Consider the following 20,071-nt stretch of genomic DNA (forward strand, 5'->3'; position numbering starts at 1 on the left):
CTAGTAAAGAATCTGCCTGCAATGCCTGGAGAAGGGAAAGGCTACCCACTCCGGTATTCTGGCCTGGACAATTCCATGGACTGTATAGTCCATGGGGTTGCAAAGAGTCAGATACGACTGAGTGACTTTCACTTCACTCATTTTTTTCACATATCAATTACACAGTGAATATAGTACAGTGAGTGGATTTCAGTTCTTTTCGTTTTTTCTTTACTCTTTATTTCACTCGTGATATAATCCTGTATTAATAGAATGTGGTGCCCATGATCTTGTTATCTCTGGCATTTTTGTATTCTCAGCCTCTCCTCATACATTTGAGCAAAACCTTAGTAATTTAATGGCTTCCTGTGATTGCTGGGAAGTCAACAATAGCTAATTACATTTTCTAACACAGTATAGAGGGGTAGTATGAAATCAAGGTACAGAAATTGTTTAAAAAATATGCAGACCTATAAAGTGCAAGACTGTATTATCTGTCAGATCTGCCTCTTCACTTGAAAATCTGAAACTTCCTGCCCCTTTAACCTATTAAATTGGAATAAATTGTTATGCTGGACACAAAATCCTTCTAACAGTCTTTTAAGAGCCCTGGTCAGGTTTTAAAATGTCATTATTTTTGTCCAAAGTACCAGTTCAGTAACCTTGCAAATTGTGTTTCTAAGCTGCTGCCTTTACTTTCTATTCTGTATAGAGTATTCAACAGATTATGTTAAAATGTAGGGGCTTATTTCCATCAGTATCTTGATCCACCATCTGTTACTTTCCTCTCTCCCTCTGTTTTGCATTCTCTTCCTGCCACTCCTGTGTTCTATTTAATCATAGTTCATTCTCCTGAGTTCTGCCTGGGACGGACTCAAAACAGAGGTTGAGATGTAATGTAGTTAAAGAAAAAAAAAGAAAGATAAAGGGGCATGCTCAGTTGTGTCCAACTCTTTGCGACCCCATGGACTATAGTCCACCAGGCTCCTCTATCCATGGAATTTTCCAGGCAAGAGTACTGGAGTGGGTTGCCATTTTGTACTCCAGGGTATCAAATCTTCCTGACTCAGGGATCAAACTTGCGTCTCTTGTGTCTCCTGCATTGGCAGACAGATTCTTTACCACTGAGCCAGACAGCACACTAAACAAAGGGGTACTGCTTCAGGGCTGTACTCCATGAGAGTGCAAGGTTAACTACTGCACCCAGAGAGTTTGATGTCCTGGGCAAGTGAGCTATGAGAAAGCATTCACTTTACTGACCTAGATGCTTTATAAAGAAAATTAAAATATTTCACTTTTAATTCAGGTATAACACATATAAAGACAAATGCATTACAAATGAGCACTTTGATGAGTTTTCCTAATTGAGTATAATTGGAAAACTACCATTCAAACCAGAGAATCCAGTATTATTAGACTGCCAGAATTCCCCCTTACTCCTCCTCCGCCAGGCTTACTGCCCCCTCCAAAAGGTAACTACTATTCTGATTTACATAGTTTTACCTACTTTTGAACTTGAGTCATGTTGTATACTCCCTCATATATCTGGCTTCTTTGTCTTAATATTATGTTTGTGAGATTCATCTGTGTTATTGCATTAGATATGGTTCATTTATGTTCATTACTGTATGGCATGCAAACTGTCTGTTTTTATAAATAGTTTTATTGAACACAGCCACACCCTTTCATTTACATGCTATCTTTGGCTACTTTTCTACTCCATAGGCAGAATTGAGTGGTTGTAAGAGGAAACAGAGACCATATGGCCTGCAAACCCTCAAATATTTACTGTCTGATCCTTTGCAGGGAAAAATTGACTGATCCCTGCTGTATAGTATACATTATATGAATGTTCCACAAGTTGCTACCGAGTTTTGGCAGTACAAGTAAGGCTTCATTGAAAATATTTTTTTTAGGACATATATATGTGCATTCTTAGCAAATATTTCCCTAGAAGTGAAATTGCTGGGCCACAGTTTATATTCTGCTTTATTAGATATTGCTAAACAGTTTTCCAGTTCACACAAGTAGTTTTTGAGAGTTGAACTGCTCTACAGCCTAAGACTTGGTGTTGTCTGACATTTACATACTAGCCATTTGGATCAATATGTAATTTTATCTCATTGTGGTTTTAATTTGTATTTTTATGGTAGTGAATGGTGTCGAACACCTTTTCATACGCTTTTTGGCCATTTTTTATATCCTTTTTAGATAATCTATTTTTTTCTTGGGCTTCCCGGGTGGCACTAGTGGTAAAGAACCCGCTTGCCAGTGCAGGAAACATAAGAGATGTGGGTTCAGTCCCCAGGTCAGGAAGATCCCCTGGAGGAGGGCATGACATTCCACTCTAGTATTCTTGCCTGGAGAATCCCATGGACAAAGGAGCCTGGCAGGCCATCTGTGGTCCATAGGGTCGCAAAGAGTTGGGACACGACTGAAGCTACTTATTAGCACACACATCTTTTTCTTATTTTCTTGGAGTTTTTATATATTCTAAATGAGTTTTATATGTATTTAATACATATATTCAGCAAATATCTTCCTTTCCGATTCTTATAATAATGCTTTTGCTGTATTTTAATGGGGGGATTGGAATATGTCACCCCAAAATTTGCCTCTGTCTTTAAAATTATTTTGGACTGAAAGAAGTCAAGATACAGCAGATACAGGAAGAGCTTTTTGTCCTCATGTGTCAATGCAGGCCATGAATTTCCATCTGTGAAGGTGCACCCATCTCCCATACCAGGGAGAAGAGAATGATTCTTCTAACTCCAGACACTTGAGTCTATGTAACACATCTTACTAAACAAGTTTTATCCACCATACATTTCCTAGTCACCTTCCCACAATTTCCCATCCTTAGGTATCTAACTCCTCTTTTTCCTTTGTGTAGTCACTTCACTATTTATTACCCTTCGTTAAAATGGTATATTCTGCCTCTTTAGGTTTTCATTTTCTGTGGCATCCCCATTCACATAAAAACATTAACATCAAATGACTCTTAAGAGTCTTCTCAAGCATCACGATTCAGAAACATCAGTTCTGTGATCCATGAAGGGATTCTTCTACAAACCATAACTAATGCCAGCAACATGGCAGAATCTTATATTAACTGAGGAAAGTGAAATTAGGCATGGTATTGTAGATAGATGAGAGTGGCTATCCTCAGCCTTGTCGAGGCACATCTTCCCCAGGAAAAACCACAGCATCATTAGAGTTTTATGTTTTTAAAGCCCTTCTGAATTGAATGTGACTTGCTATATTGTTACTTGTCCTGAGGTCTGGATAGGGACAGATTTCTTACCTTTACTTTTCAATATTAAAAGACATTCCAGGGTCTTAAAGTCCCAGTTCTGTGGCTGTGTTTCTTTAGCATTTCAAGGTATCTGAATATTCAAAGATTTTCCTACGATGCAGTGTCAGATATCTGAATGGATATGTGCATTTACCATTCCCCCACCCCAAGACCACTTTCTTAGATCCCTGAGTGTAGAAATTTAGAAATTGAAGCTGGTTTATCTAGCTTTAAGTTACATTGGACTCAGTAGATTGGATGTGTGTTGTAGGAGTTAGACAACATGATTTTTGAGGTTCGTTTAATAGTTGCTTTTGTTTCAGTGTTACAAGGAGCAGTCCAGGGCAGTGTTAATTTGTTTAAAATGCATTTGTTTGTTGGTGTTCAGATCTATAAAAGATGCAGGTAGTTTTAACTTGAAGATACCTAGAGGAATTCTAATACCACAGATGTTTTTTCTAATCTCTAAGTTCAGCTATTTACTTTTAAAAGGCTGGTTTACTTCTTCCAGAAAAAAAAAAAAAAAAGACTTTTGTCAAAGTTATACAACTATTTTTAATGAAATTTCTTGTGTACTTAACTATTTTTTCTTTTCTTTTTTTTTTTAGGTTATATATTGTTAATGTGGATGCTATTGTCCAAATTTCTGTAGCTATGGCACAAGAATATAGTAAGTATTGTACCATACTTCCTATGACCCACATGCTTTGACTTTCTGTCTTTTAAGTTTCTCATTGGAGCAGTGGGAGTATTGAAAGATGTTTTTAAAAACTTTACCTTTTCATTTGGTCATCTGATTTTTATGTTTCTAGCTTTTATATATAACAAATATACAAATGCATCATGATTATGGTAAGTTAATCTGCTAAACACAGAATGATTGGCTAATACTAGCAATCAGAGTTGAATCCATATTATGCATCCCATCTACCACCCATATTTGGGGTTGAGGAACTGACCAGCTCCAGGGTGGGCCCTGATTAGGAGTAAGCCCATCCCTGCTATGCCCGTGCATGAGTCACTCCTTGGGGAGGAGGCATCAGCCAGTGCTGATGCCCAGTGGCATTAACTGGGCAGAGGCCTGGCTTCAGCAATGGTCCTGTAATCTGGCTCTAGCCAAGGAGACTCCAAAGTAAGTTTGGCAAGCGCTTCTGGCAGAAGTCTTCTCATACTTAAAACACAGCTACCGGAAGTGCCTGCCTCTTTCTGTCTTCTTCTGGATGTTGTTATGTGCTGGTGTGAGGTCTGGTGTGGCTCCAGGCTGAGCAAGAAGTCACAAAGGGTGGAAGACAGAGAAAGCAGCCCTGAAGCCTGTTTCTCCTCCAGGAGTCCAAGCATTTGAGCCAGCAACATTTCCTTCTTGTTTAAGCCAGTTTGAGTTGGGAGCCAAAACATCCTAAGTGATTCACTTCGTCTCCATTTTATTTTTAGTAGTCCATTAGTTTCTCCTTGGGAAACGTGGGAGTAATTGCAAAGGGAGGCAAAATAATGCCGTCAAACTCGACTGGCAGGGCATGCTGGTGTGGACGGGCACCCTCTTCACTCTGAACAGTTCACAGGTAGTGGTTTTGTATTCAAAGACATGAGAATGAAATACACTGCTTTCAGATTTTCTCTTTTCTTTCCCTGGAGGTTTTCGCTTTTAGTCAAACCGTTTGGGCTGGGAGCACTGTAAAGGGTCATGGACTACGGGTCAGAAAACCATCCCTTTGTACAGGTGTATGTTTGACAGTGTGGTGCTGCCCCCAGTGTTTTCTTAGAATAGTCTGTATTCAGATTTCTAATTGTTTGCTTTTGTTCTTCAAAAATTACTGTGAATCTCAAATATAAGAACTCTTTAAAGGTTGGCATAACAGATACTTATATATATCCTCCCCCAACACTCTAGGGAAATTGAATGTTTACCAATGCCATGGAACAGTTAAAACCGTGTGATCATCCTCTCTCAAAGCAGTGCCCTTTCTCCACCTCCGAAGAACGCCTTTCCTGGTTTACATCTTTATTCTTCCCTTGCGTTTGTTTGTGCTTTAACTACATATAGATAGGGTGATTTTTGTGTGCTTTTTCACTTCAGGTATATGTAAATACTGTGTGTTTTGTTGTTGAAAATCACAAAGAAGTTGAGAAGAAATTCAGGATCACGGAAAGAAGCTATAAATGCATTCTTAGACACTTGTGCAAAGATCTGTTACAAAGCATCTTGGTGACCCATAATGAAATGTGTAAAATTGTTATTTAATTATTTGGCCCCACCATGTGGCATGTGGGGTCTTAATCTCCTGGCCAGGGTTTGAACCCATGCCCCTGCAGTGGGAGCACGGAGCCCTCACCTCTGGACCTCCTGGGGGATGCCCCAGAATGTGTTTGGTTTTAAATGGCTGATGAGTTTAATCAACATGCTTATCTTCTGGAGTCTCATGCTTGTTCTGCTGTTGAGTTCTCTGTCTACACCCGTGCCTGCACTCCTTTAAAGGGTTGGCAAGTGCAGGCCCTACTGAGTCATCAGTGAGCTTTTCAGAGTGTGTAGGTTACATTTTCACTTAAATTCCTGCATTCATCCTGTGGTCAGAATGCATGCTTTTGGTAAGTTTTTGCGTTCTTCTGCACTCTGACAATTAGCCATCTTCCTGACAAAATTGACTTCTCTGCTTTCTAAATTTGTCAGCTTGTCAGTTTTCACCTTGTACTGGTGGCAGCAGTTAACAGAGGAGGTGTCCACTCCTAAGAACGGCTTATGAAGCAAGGTGCTTTGAATCATGTTATCACATTATTCCCATTGTGCCCCAGCATGAGTCTTGGTGGGCTTCCCAGGCAGTTCAAGTTGTAAAGAATCTGCCTGCCAATGCAGGAGACGCAAGAGGCCTGGTGAGTTCATACTGTGTCAGAGAGATCCCCTGGAGGAGGGCATGGCGACCCACTCCAGTATTCTTGCCTGGAGAATCCCATGGACAGAGGAGCCTGGTGAGCTATAGTCCATGGGGTCGCAAAGAGTTGGACGTGACTGAAGCGACTTAATAACACACATGCATGCATGAGTCTTGGAGATGATTTCATAGCATCCTTGTCTGAAACATTTCTCAAGTCATTTAACTTTTGCATTCAAAAAACCCATTCTTCACCCTTGGTTCCTGTTTGGGATATTGCTTCCACAGGACTGAATAGCCATTGCCCCTCAGAGGTCATTAATCCTTTCAACTTGGTAGCATAGTTACTGATAAAATGTCAGAGAAAGATTTAGGACAATCAGAAGAGGATTTCCATTTTCTTTTCCTGAACAAAAAAGTAAACTGAAAAGGTTTTCCCCCTTAATTCATATAGATTGTATTTTCACTACAGAAAGGGAAATAAAGACCTCTTTTGTAGAAATCCAATTTTATGTTTTTGTGCTTTGTGTGTGTATTTTTTTGTTGTTAAAAAATGGATCCTTATTTTAATTTTATTTAAATATAACTGTCTTTAGCTTGTTTCCTTATTTGTGGGCCTAGAATCCTGAATTAAAATGTTGCCAATGCTAGAAAATTATAGCCTTCAAATGGAAACAATCAGTGAGGCCCCTAGGAAAAGAGCTAGTAAATCTCTTCCATTGAGAGATGACCAGCCTTCAAATGGAATGCCATTTGAATAGCAGGCCAGATACAGACAGGAAATGCAAGATATTTAAGCTACAGTCCCACAATGCATTTTATATCCGTTTTTTTTGTTTAAAAAACTTGTTTCTTAAGGGAAAAAAAACCTGTTACTGACATCATCAGTTCAGTGAACTGATGTTTTTGTTTCTTGTAGAAGGATGTCTTCGTATTTATTTCTTATGTAAAGGAATTTGTAGATTGGCTTGTTTTTATGCCTCAAAATGAAATGGTGCCTTTGTGGGGGATGCTCCACTGGGCTGAGGGAACTTCTAGACAGTGACTCAGATCTGTAATTAGGTCTCGCTTTCCGCGCCCTTGTTGACTTAAAAGCTCTGACCATAGACCATTTAGTCTGGGGAAGCCATACGTGAATCATCTAAATTGGCACAAATTATCCAGAATGCTACTAAATGTTTTCTACTCTTTATTGTGATTGAGGGGACTAGAAAGGGAGACTTCTTTGAATTTGAAGGTATTCTCAAGGGTATGTATACACATTTGTGAAAGCACATCTCATCCTTAGGGTGAAAAGCAATAGAATATTTGACAGTTGTAGGCAGTTCTCATTTTGCGAGTCTGTTTTAGAACATTCCTTCAGGCTTTGTAGCCTTTCCTTTGGGAAGAAGATAGCAACAGTTGCCTGTTTCCCAGCTCCAGTTTGTTCTCCTTCCAGGGTCTTTCAGGAAGGGAGATCCAGTGGCCGTCTTGCTGCCAGTGGTCTCAGCTTAACTCCCACAGCACGGTTGACATAGTTTAGTTTATATTATGTTTGTATTTAGTTTATGTTATGTTTGTTTTGCATCTTTTAACTTGAACCCTCTCATCAATATCTTTCATATATATTTAGGATGGAATTTGATAATCCTTTTCTTCTCTTTCTTAAAAGGATGAATCAGCAGACTTACTTAGACCTGCGTCAGTTACCTGGCAGTGAAGTGGGTGAAAGTCGTTTTTTTGTCTTCACTGAATAAGTTCACTTTGTTTCAGCTTATTTTAGTGAAAAACATTAAAATAATCAAATTAATTCTACAGTGGAGGATATTTAAATGTAAGTCATTTAGGAATAAAGATACAATGAGGGCTTTTCTTAGATAGAAAGTAAGCCTTTTAATTAGTTTTTTCTCTCTCTATGGGTTTTCTCTGATGGTGTGTTAAGGATCTTGTCCAGCACTTATTACCTGATTGTTTCTGCCCTGAAGAGAAAAAACAAGCACATTTAGCCAGTCAGTAGCTAAAAGACCAGATTTTCAACTTGTAATGTGAGTTGACTTTTTAATACGTAGATAAATCTTTGTTTTCATGTTGAGATATCTGAGATCGGGCCTTTCAGAGGAATGTGTCTTTTGACATGAAGTAGAAGAAAGCCATGGCTCGTTGCCTAACTGTGTTTTGCAGGCCTTAGTGCTGTTCTGCGTCTGTGGGGTCACGTGAGTTGGGCTGTCTTTGTTGGTCTAGGGCATCGCTGTTTGTTATATACTGTCATAGTCATTTTGGAAAGTCAGGTGTTCAAATTACAAAATTATGGTTAGCAGATCGGCTGAGTTAAGTTGGAAGATTTTAAAGTGAGTTTCTAAGAAACTGGTTGGTAAAGTATTCCTAATTACATGGTTCCCTCAGCTCTTTCCCATGATATAAATCACAAAGGACCTTCATATTAGCAGTTTAGGCTGTGTTTATAAAGGATGCCTGTTCACTAAAAACTGCAATCCTGTTTGTCATAAGGACTTGTTTAGTACCCAATTAACCTTTCACTTAATCTCTCTTTAGAATTAGGAGCCAAGAGACCACGCTTCAGTACCAAATACAAACACCCAACCTTATGGCCTTTAGTTTGCACAGTGTGGAAGTAACTGGGTCATGAGCTAACACCTAAATAGAGGCGTGTGAAAGGTTTACCTCCAGTGGGACTTCAGCATGACCTTATGGCTTCTAGGTTACACTGTGTGAGTTATTTCTTCTGTGGCCTTCAGTATCTCTCGTCAACAGGTGCATGACAGGCCAGGTCAAGAATTCAAGAGTTCTTAATGAATGGGGACATATCTGGAGTTTTATGCTTGATGATATCTTGTCCCCACAGTAGCAGATGCCTTCTAACTTTCTGGAAATGAAATCTCAATCTTATAATGAATACTAATCCCTGGCAAAAACTTTGCACCGTCTTTTTTTTTTTCTCTCTCTCTTTTCAAATTAGTTAAACAGAATTAGTCTGATCTGTAGGGTTAGATGCCCTCTGTGTATTCTGCAAACTCTGCTAAACAATGTATGAAGATATATATCGCCTTCCTCTTGAGCCTCCCTCCCACTTGGTAATCCTATTTTATTACTGCATAGTGGCTTCATTTTAAAGATAGAGACATCAATGGATATCCATCCACTCTGCAAGTGTATAGAGCTTGTTGGTTATAAAAATTCAAGCCAAGGCCCAGCATTCATCGTAGCTAAAATTCTGTTCTTTCATGATATTCTGCTAATCATTTTGGAGTCATGTTCATTTCGTTGTATTTGTTTGAAAGTGAAAGTTGCTCAGCCATATCTGACTTTGTGCGACCCCATGGACTATACAGTCCATGGAATTCTCCAGTCCAGAATACTGGAGTGGGTGGCCTTTCCCTTCTCCAGGGGACCTTCCCAAAGGGATCAAACCCAGGTCTCCCGTGTTGCAGACGGATTCTTTACCAGCTGAGCCACAAGGGAAGCCCAAGAATACTGGAGTGGGTAGCCTATCCCTTCTTCAGCGTATTTTCCTGACCTAGTAACCAAACTGGGGTCTACTGCATTGCAGACGGATTCTTTACCGTCTGAGCTTTTGTTTGAAGCATCGAGAAAATCTGGGCAGAGGATGAGATGGTTAGATAGCATCACCAATTCAATAGACGTGAATTTGAGCAAAATCTTCACTAATAGCTTAGTCAGTAAAGAGTCTGCTTACAATGTAGGAGACCTGGGTTTGATTCCTGGGTTGGGAGGATCCCCTGGAGAAGGAAATGGCAACGCACTCCAGTATTCTTGCCTGGAGAATCCAATGGACAGAGGAGTGTGGCAGGCTACCGTCCATGGGGTTGCAAGAGTCGGACAGGACTTAGTGACTAAACTACCACCACTGGGGGATAGTGAAGGACAGGAGAGCCTGGTGTGCTACAGTTCATGGGATCGCCCAAAGTCAGACATAACTGAGCAATGCAACAGCAGCAACTCCAGCAAATTAAAAAAATAACTTTTCCAAAAATAATAGGTACCTACAAAAATGCAGGAAGTATATCTGAACATAAAATGAAAATGACCATCTGTAATGTTGCTGTCGAGAAGTAGTTGTGATCAGCATGCACTAATAACGTGCTCTCATAGAACCCAGGGCACACCATTATGGGGGGGGGTGGCCCATACCAGTGGTTAATGAAGGACTGACGTGGATGGTGGCACCCAGAAATTCTTAAATACCTGTAATGGTATGTGTTAAACATAATATCACCTACACTGCAAGTATTTATATGAACAAGTTGTTGACATTTCATTGTAGAATAAAGAGGGAGTCTCTTTAAAGACAAGCTGAGCTCTGGCCTATCCTGGTTAACTTTTGTTTTTAATGCTTTTAGGGAGAGAGTTTTGGTGTCGGGTGTATTTCTCTATGTAGGCCTGTGACTTGTTTTTGTTTGATTTGTTTAAGTGAAGGAGCCTTGAAAGTAAGCTTATTATATGGAACAGTAGGAGAACACTGTGTTTTTAAAGGAAATGTCTGTTCCCTGATAGGAAAGGCAAGAGACTAGGCTGCATATGGTAATTCTCCAAGGGTAATTGAGTTCAGGGTCCCTCCTGGACTTGTTTTTAATACGCTGTATCTCTCCTCTGCCACATTCTGTTCCATGTACCCCTTCTCTTTGCTTCCTCCCCCATCCTGTAAGGTAAACAATGCAGCATTGCAGAACCCTGCGCTGACTCACATCTCCAGTATCCCACTTCATGCTTTGGTTTACAGTAAGCCCGGGTGTTGTCTGGTTTTCAAATCACCACACCACAAGGAAACAACAGACATCGCCCTGGATCTGAAAGTATTTGCCCTTTGTGATGTTTTGATCATTTCTGAGGATTTGTTTGCTGGCCTCTTTGTCTGAGGCTCAAAATAACTTGGTATGTATGCCACAGCCCTCTTAGCTTCCAGAGGGCTTCTTTTAAGTGCCTGTCCTTAACAGAAGCATTCTCTCTGAGCAGTGATGCACTTCAACCAGTTGGCCAGTAATGAGCCCCAGAGTTTCTTGTCCTGAAGCCTTAGTGGTGTAAACAGAGCAAATGATGAGAGCTTTGTCCTTTGTCCTCTCTTCCAAGTACAGGGTGTAAAAGTTGTTTTAGAGGAAGTTTGCGTTTTGTGGTGTCAGTTGGTTTTGGTCCTGTGTCCCTTTAGATTTTAGCCTGGAATTCTTTGGGAAGCTCCACCCCTGGAAGAAAAGGAGGATTTTTAAAAGAATTGTGTCAGCAGCTGTCAATGTTGGTAAGAACACAGCACTGTCTTTGCAGATTTTTTAGTTATACAGCAACAGCTTGTGGCATTTTACTTTTGCAATGGCAGTCACTTGCACTGAGAGGCTGATTTGAATTGTATTAGTCAAATAGCTTCATTTTAAATTATTTTATAACTTTGTATTGTTGTAAAACACTCAAACTTTGATTCCCTGATGTTATAGGTGTGTTTTTAGTTTGACATCAGATTAAGATCTTTGCGTTTAAATGGTTGAAGAAAGCAAATTTTAATTTGTTTTCAAAATATTTTTATTAATAAATAGTAATCGTATCTTTTCTACCAGTTTTACTTATGGGTAGCTTCATATGACATTTCGATTTTGCATGATTGTTTTTAATGTTCTGAACTGTTGTCTTTTTATTCACAGTCTTAGGGTTGTATATGTCATTTGATTTTCTTGCATAACGCTCATTAGATGTATTTCAAATTTGTTTATTTTCAAGTCCAATGCTAAAGCTATAAATAACCCTCCTTATTTTTAATTTGCACTTTGACTCTTAACAAGTTATAACACAATCTCTCTATGAGTGGGTTCCTGATTCTGTTAAATTTACTCCTCCTTCACAAAGATAGCTTGATAGGTATTTGTTTGTTTCACATAAGATTTCAATGTAATCTCTTTTTGAAAAGGATTTGGATTAAGTCATTTATTATTGGTTTCCCAATCCTCATTTTCATTCCTTCAAAATGGGTTATCTTTTTACTTCTCCTTCCACATTTCCTTCCTCTTTTTTTGATATGAAAGATACGAGGTGGACCATAAGAAGAGATTTTGACTTTGTTCTAAGTGAAAGATGGGAATGAAGTCAAGTTCAGGTAGAGAATGAAAGGTCAGCCTTATGTGGGAAGAAAATTAGAAAAGAATTCAGGTGAGAAATTTGTCGTCTTAAAACTTAACCCATCACAGGAATTGGTACTGGCACCCCACTCCAGTACTCTTGCCTGGAAAATCCCATGGACGGAGGGGCCTGGTAGGCTGCAGTCCATAGGGTTGCTAGGAGTTGGACACGACTGAGTGACTTCACTTTATTTTTTCACTTCCGTGCATTGGAGAAGGAAATGGCAACCCACTCCAGTGTTCTTGCCTGGAGAATCCCAGGGACGGGGAGCCTGGTGGGCTGCCGTCTATGGGGTCGCACAGAGTCGGACACGACTGAAGCGACTTAGCAGCATTATTTCTTTATCTGCGTCTTTGTTGACCCAGATCATACCAGGTCACTTCCATCTTCTGAGCTAGGTCTTTGTTTTTTCTTAGTAGATGGTCAGTTAACAGAAAGTCTGACTGACTTGCTGACTTGTTAACTGCAAGAAAAAAATAGGCTCATTCTCTTCTTAAAACCGCCATTCTAATTTCCTACTGGTGAATTCCTCCTTCATGGATTCTGTGAGGAAGTTGAATACCACCCCCTTTTTTTTAGTTGAATCTTCTTCCCTAATATTATGTAGTAGATCCCTTTTTTCCTAGAGAAGTGTGAGATGTTATTTTGTCTTCAGTTTTCAAAGTAAAAGGCTCCCCTGTTGCCTCGTTTCCAGAGAGGTGGTTTCCAACCATTCCTACTTGAGTTTTTGTGGAACATTGGTCTTCCGTAAATTGGTCGGATTAAAATTGTGTCCTGACATTTTGTTGCATTCTTTGAGATTCTTGGAGTGCCCAGGTGGTCTATGAAACCACAGTTGGGAGTGACCGCGTGGGCGTCCATCCTTTCATCCCTTACATCTGGCAGAGTGGGATCTGGGCTTCAGTGTTTCTCTCCTGCTTCCTCTGGTTTGCCACTTCAGATCTTTTTGGCTTCATTACTAGGTCTCTAAATTTCATTGTCAAGTCCACTTTCTTCCAAATGTTACAAAACAGAACCAGAGCCATGATGCATTTTGGTTTGTGTCTGTTTTTGGCATTTCTGGATACAGAAAGGGCACAGTAGGCTCCTTCTTAACACGTTTCGATGCTTGAAGAACAATAAAACATAAAAGAATAAAAAGTCTAGTTTCTTTATGTTGATATATGGCAAAAACTAACACTGTTGTAAAGCAGTTATCCTCCAGTTAAAAATAAATAACAAAAAATAATAACACCAAACTGTAATATCTATTTTGGGTGGAAAACTGTTAAAAATAAGCGTATATTTCTTAAAAAAAAAAAAAAAAAGTCTAGTTTCTTGTTAGGTAGTTACTGTCCTTTCCAGACTCCTCCTTTTTTGGTTGTGTTTATTGCATGTAGCCCACCACTAACTGCAGTCATGGGATGTTGCATATGATCTGCAGGATAGTTTCAGATGGTTTCTTAGTGACTGTTGTTTAGCGCAGAAGAAGATGCACTTATTTCAGTTTTGTGCATTTCTCCCTCCAAGTGCACAGGGCCACGTGTTCTTTGGTGCCAGGATGCTTCCTTACAGTTCTGAGAGGACTTGGCCTGTTTTCCCAAATGAGATAATGGACACAAAAATGCTCTCTAGTAAGCTACAAAATGTCATAAAGAGGATACTGTTGTTACCATTATTCTCTGCTTGAGTGGCCAACTATAAATACTCTCTGTTCGTTTCATGACCTCCATCTGAGATCTGGTTGCGTCTGACATTGCTGTTTCCAGGGAACAGCTATTTCTTGATTAGGCAGACTTTTTCCTTCTTAGACCTTTTGCAGAAGAAAAAGCTCCACACATTGAACAAATGTAGCATAACAAATATTACATTCAAGCAAGTGGTTAGTATTTCATAATATTTACAAAGAAAGGAGTCCCTGCCCTTTATATACAGAAAAAGTTTCTCTTGGCAATGACCCTGAAGTTCCTGGCCCCATGAAAAATAACTGGTTCTAGGAGTCACAATTTCTGGGTGCCCGTCTCACTTCTTACTCAGCAAGAGGACGGTTTCTCTGACAGATGGACTTGTAGATTTTGTTGAGCTTTCATACAGAATACAGCGTGTGTGTGATTTAACTCCTTGCCCTTGAGCTTTTCAATTTATGCACATTGATGTTCTTGTGGAGAGGGGTGTGACCTGGACCACAGAGAGAGAACTTAAAAGGAGAATAAAGATTGGGGGGGCGGGACGGCGCGGCATTTTCTTCCTCTGCCTCCCATCGTAGCTGGAAGGTGGAAGTGTTGTGGTGAGATGCTTCTTCTGCCGCAGATACCATCTGAGCGGGTGTCTTATTTGTGGGGCAATGCCAGCTCGCATGTTGAAGCTGGCCTAAAAGCTGCTTCTTCATTGGCAGCAGCTTCTCATCAGAAATGCTTTCCTGCATTTCACGGTAAACCACTGCTGACACTGATGGGGAATTCTGAAAAGACCGTGTCGTGGGGATTTGACATTCCTTGAAGCTGGTCAATAGTTTACCTCAACAGGCCTTTTGGAATTGTTTCAAAACACTAATCACACGCTGACAGCAGCTTGCCCTGTTGAGGGGAAGAGTTGGGCTGATTATTGTACGTATTCTGAGACTGCTTGATTAGAAGGGCATTTCTTAGCTTACCCTGTCTGTTCTTTCCTTTCCACTGTAAATAGAACTTAAATTCCATGAAAGACTGTATTGTAAGTCCTAGTTTCTGGACTTATGAAAATTCTGAAATTTGCTTTTCAGAATTTTGGATTTTGTAAAGTACAGTGTTAGCTAGGGCAGACCAGAAAAGTTGTGTCAGTTACCTTAGAAGTGATGTCTTTGTTGAATAAGGAAAAGAAGGATACAGTAGCAGTGGAAACACTTGATTAAGTCCAAGGAAAACATTTTAGCTCTTCTTAGAATACCATTCTCTGCCTTCAAAGGAGAGATATTTAAACTTGCCAGTTACTTAGGCATTTAAAAAGATTCAGTTCTCTCTTGAATTTGTTACAGTATTGCTTCTGTTTTATGTTTTTGTCCATGAAGCACGTGGGATCTCAGCTCCCCGACCAGGAATCGAACACACAACCCCCAGCTTTGGAAGGTGAAATCTTGACCTCTGGGCTGCCAGGGAAGTCCCTGCATAGGCATTTTAAGTTGTTTGAAATTACGGTAAAGTCATGTAGTGTTCAAAAAAGGGGACTGAAATCAGCAGAGCATAGAAAGTCCAAGTTGTCGCTTCCACAGAAACCAGACCTTGTTCGTGTTATATGGACTATAATTTCTTATCTCCATCTCTAGCAAGAATAATTCATACTCCACATGAGATAAATTATCGCCTTCATTGGGCCATTTGTTAAAAGTTCCACCTACTGGTGAGTAAATTAACCTAGAGAGCATGTTCTGTATTTAGAATGTTTGACTAATGTAAGGAATCCAGTGTTTATTAGTCTATGACATACATTTTAAGGATAAGTAAATAAAGACCCAAATGCATAGTTATTTATTAAAAATAACAAAATAAGTCATTTGAAGAGCAGGAAACAGATGGGCTCTCGTATCCTTCTTTCTAGAAAAGCTAATCCATGTTGACACAAGGCATACATCATTCACAAGAGAGATTCTAGTCTTTTGCCAGATATTCTTTCTTTATTTTAGGCAAGTATGATACCAATCACAACAGTTGTCAACTCAGGTCTCTCCATTCAGTACATTTTCCATAAGGTAGCACAAAGGAATTAAGGTTCATTCCTTGAATTAGGAACTTTAAGGTTAAGGGAGAGGAAGGTGGCAGGCCCATGGATCCACTGGGCTGGAGGATAAACCTACTTCCCAGCACCCAACGCCTTCCTTTGCTCTGTCCTCCATGCTTAATGAGCTCCTATGCCTTCCCACAGTTGAACTCTTCACCCTGTCTGTCTTGTGGACCCCTCGCCTTCTCCAGATGTGAATCCTCTAGTCCTGGCATTCCCGTCTTCCCCCTGCCCATCTCTTCATGCATGTTCTTTGCCTGTAAATATTCTTCAACTCTCTTTCTCCAGCACAAATGTTCCCACCCCCTCTCAGATCTCTCGTTGTCTCTTTCTTGTTTCCAGTGCAGGAAAAACAAGAAGTGGGGCAAGGGGAAGAACTAGTCCATCAGTGTAAATCCCTTAATTCTTCTAGTGTTTTGGGAGTTGTTTGAGGGACGCCAATTTATAATACACCTGCATTAATACACATACAGTAAAATGTATAGATCTTAAGTGGCCTAAGATTTGGGTTGTTTCTAGTTATTATTGGCTGTTATGAATAAGGCTGCTAGAAACATTTTTATAAAGTCATCTTGTAGACATCTTATTTTCATACCTCTTGGGTAAATACCTAGGAATAGAATTGTTGGATCATAGACTAGATGTTTGTTTGACAATATAAGAAGCTGCTGAATGTTTTTCCAAAGTGGTTGTGCCATTTTATGCTTGAGCGAGTAATAATTTGTGAGCCTTCCAGTTGTGTCACATTCTTACTAGTGTTTAATAGTTAGCTTCTTGTGTGTGTGTTGGAAGGTGGAGATATTGACTAATATTCTCTGAACTGAGATGGAACTTTGAAACTCTAAAACAAAACAGGCAGCTCCAAAAAGTGCAATTAGGAAGTTTCTTATCAATTACTGGGGGCTTCCCTGGTGGTTCAGATAGTGAAGAGTCTCCCTGCAGTGCGGGAGACCTGGATTCAATCCCTGGGTTGGGAAGATCCCCTGAAGAAGGAAATGGCAACCCATTCCAGTATTCTTGCCTGGAAAGTCCCATGAATGGAGGAGCCTGGCAGGCTACAGTCCATGGGGTCGCAAAGGTCGGACACGACTGAGTGACTTCATTTTGTCGGTAACTTACATACCTAGAGAGAAGCAAGTCCACACCTCTAGGAACCAAGGTGGTTCTGTGTGAGCAGCAGGCATTCTTCCAGTTTTCATATCAAAGGCAAAGATAGAGCAGTAGGGTACCTGCCTGGCTTGGGTGCCTTCACTGGGAAGACTAAAGCTACATCACCCAGAAACAAGAGGGCAGGTGGGACTGCAGACATAGGAGGCAGCTGGCAAAATGGAGTCAGTGTGGTTCAGCCACACAATTGTTGGGGTTTTGTTGTTGTTGTTGTTGTTGTTTTGCTCTGTTTTGTTTAATTTTTGCTAATTCTGGTAGGATGAGTCCTCCTGTAATGCGGGAGACCTGGGTTTGATCCCTGAGTTGGAAGGATCCCTTGAAGGAGGGCATGGCAACCCACTCCAGTATTTTTGCCTGGAGAATACTGGCAAGCCCAGAGGAGGCTGATGGGCTACAGTCCGTGGGGACGCAGAGTCGCACACGACTAAAGCACAGCACAGTAGGATGAGTATCTCATTGTGATTTTTGTGTTTTCCTAATGATTAATAATTTTTATTTGTGTTTTCCTGATTAGTGATTTTGAATATCTTTTCATATGCTTATTGGCTATTCATCTTTTTTTTTGGCATACTCTCTTGATTGTTTTTCTAAAATATTATTGAATTATTGTTATTGATTTGTGAGGTTTTTAAATATGTATTGCCTATACATATTTAAATAATGTATAAATGTGTGCAGATATATAACATAGACATATATATGTATGTCAGATCCAAAATCACTGCAGATGGTGACTGCAGCCATGAAATTAAAAGATGCTTACTCCTTGGAAGAAAAGTTATGACCAATCTAGATAGCATATTCAAAAGCAGAGACATTACTTTGCCAACAAAAGTCCGTCTAGTCAAGGCTATAGTTTTTCCAGTGGTCATGTATGGATGTGAAAGTTGGACTGTGAAGAAAGCTGAGTGCTGAAGAATTGATGCTTTTGAACTGTGGTGTTGGAGAAGACTCTTGAGAGTCCCTTGGACTGCAAGGAGATCCAACCAGTCCATTCTAAAAGAGATCAGCCCTGGGTGTTCTTTGGGAAGGACTGATGCTAAAACTGAAACTCCAATACTTTGGCCACCACATTCGAGGAGTTGACTCATTGGAAAAGACTCTGATGCTGGGAAGGATTGGGGGCAGGAGGAGAAGGGGACGACAGAGGATGAGATGGCTGGATGGCATCACCGACTCCATGGACGTGAGTCTGAGTGAACTCCGGGAGTTGGTGATGGACAGGGAGGCCTGGCGTGCTGCAATTCATGGGGGCGCAAAGAGTCTGACACGACTGAGTGACTGAACTGAACTGAAGCATATATTTATATTCTTTTTTGATTTTTAATTGAAGTATAGTACAATATTACATGTTTCAGATGTGTAACATGGTGATTGATAATTTTTAATATTATACTCCTTTTATAGTTATTTCCTGTGCTGTATAGTATATCTTTATAGCTTACTTGTTTTATATATAATAGTTGGTACCTCTTAATCCTCTACTCCTGTCTCACCTCTCTCCCCTTCCATCTTCCCACTGGTATCCACTAGTTTGTTCTCTGTATCTCTGAGTCTGATACTTTTTTGTTATATTCACCAGCTTGTTGTATTTTTTTAGATTTCACGTGAGATACCATATAGTATTTGTCTTCCTCTGGCTTATTTCATTTGGCATAATTCCATACATGATGTTGCAAATGGGAAAATTTCTTTTTTTTTTTTTAATGTCTGAATAGTATTCCATAGTGTGTGTGTGTGTATATATGTGTGTGTGTGTATATACATATATAGGTATATATACACCATATCCTTTCTATTCATTCATCTGTCAATAAGACATTAGGGTCGTTTCCATATCTTGGCAATTGTAAATAGTGCTGCTATAAAACTGAGATACATGTATCTTTTTGAATCAGTGTTTTCTCCATACCCCCCCTCCACCTCCCCCCAGTTATATACCCAAGAGTCAACTTGCTGAGTCATATTGTAGTTCTATTTTTAGCTTTTTGCGAAACCTCCATACTGTTTTCCACAGTGGCTGTGCCAGTTTACATTCCCACCAACAGTGTATGAGGATTCCTGTGTCTCTGCATCCAGACCAACATTTGTTATTTATATTCTTTTTGATGGTAGCCATCCTGACAGGTATGAGATGAAATCTCATTGTGGTTTTAATTTGTGTTTCTCCAATGATTAATGATATTTAGCATCTTTTCACGTGCCTGTTGGCCATCTACAGTTTCTCTTTGCAAAAATGTCTATTCAAGTCGTCTGCCAATTTTTTAATTGTGTTGTTTGTTTTTTAATATTGAGTTGTATGAGCTATTTATGTATTTTGGATATTACCCTTTATTGGTCATTTGCAAATATATTCTCCCATTCAATATGTTGACTTTTCATTTTGTTGATGATTTCCTTTGCTGTGTGAAAGTTTTTAAGTTTAACTAGGTCCTATTTATTTTTGTTTGTATTTCTTTTGCTTTAAGAGAGAGAGATTTTTATTAATGGTGTCTCTTGATATGCAGAAAGTTTAACCCAATGTATTATTTTTCATGGTTAGTACTTGGCTGTGAGTTATCTAAGAAGTCTTTCCCTTTTCAATAGAGGGAATGTGTTTTTTTGTGTTTACTTAAACATCCCTTAGGGTTTTATCTTTACATTTAGGTTGATAACCTACCTTTAATTTCTTTGTATATGAAGTAACATAATTATTGAGGTGTTGTTTTTTCCCCCCATTTGTTTGCTAAAAGATTTTTTTCCTCTTACAGTGAGTTGTTGTCTTGGTTGATAATCAGTTAACCATATGTGTATAAATCTGTTCCTGGACTATTTTTTGTTCCACTGCTCTATTTGTCTTTTCTTATGCCAATTATACACCGTCTTGAGTACAGTAGCTGTATTATAAGTTTTAAATCAAGTAATTAAGCCCTCTAAC

General features: G+C 39.6%; 1 protein-coding gene across 9 annotated transcripts in view; it reads left to right on the top strand.

Moving 5' to 3' along the window:
* The window catches only part of SIPA1L1 (signal induced proliferation associated 1 like 1), a 520,426-nt gene that overhangs the window by 319,072 nt on the left and 181,283 nt on the right, over nucleotides 1–20,071 (top strand). For 8 of the 9 annotated variants that reach the window (XM_027552312.1, XM_027552311.1, XM_027552318.1 and 5 more), the window contains one exon: nucleotides 3,883–3,944. The gene's annotated coding sequence lies outside the window, so the exon portion shown is untranslated. Of the gene's footprint in view, nucleotides 1–3,882; nucleotides 3,945–11,091; nucleotides 11,387–20,071 lie in introns of those variants that run through there. The other variant, XM_027552317.1, reaches the window with a different exon arrangement.

Source organism: Bos indicus x Bos taurus, chromosome 10, assembly GCF_003369695.1.
Source record: "Bos indicus x Bos taurus breed Angus x Brahman F1 hybrid chromosome 10, Bos_hybrid_MaternalHap_v2.0, whole genome shotgun sequence".
Lineage (NCBI taxonomy): Eukaryota > Metazoa > Chordata > Mammalia > Artiodactyla > Bovidae > Bos > Bos indicus x Bos taurus.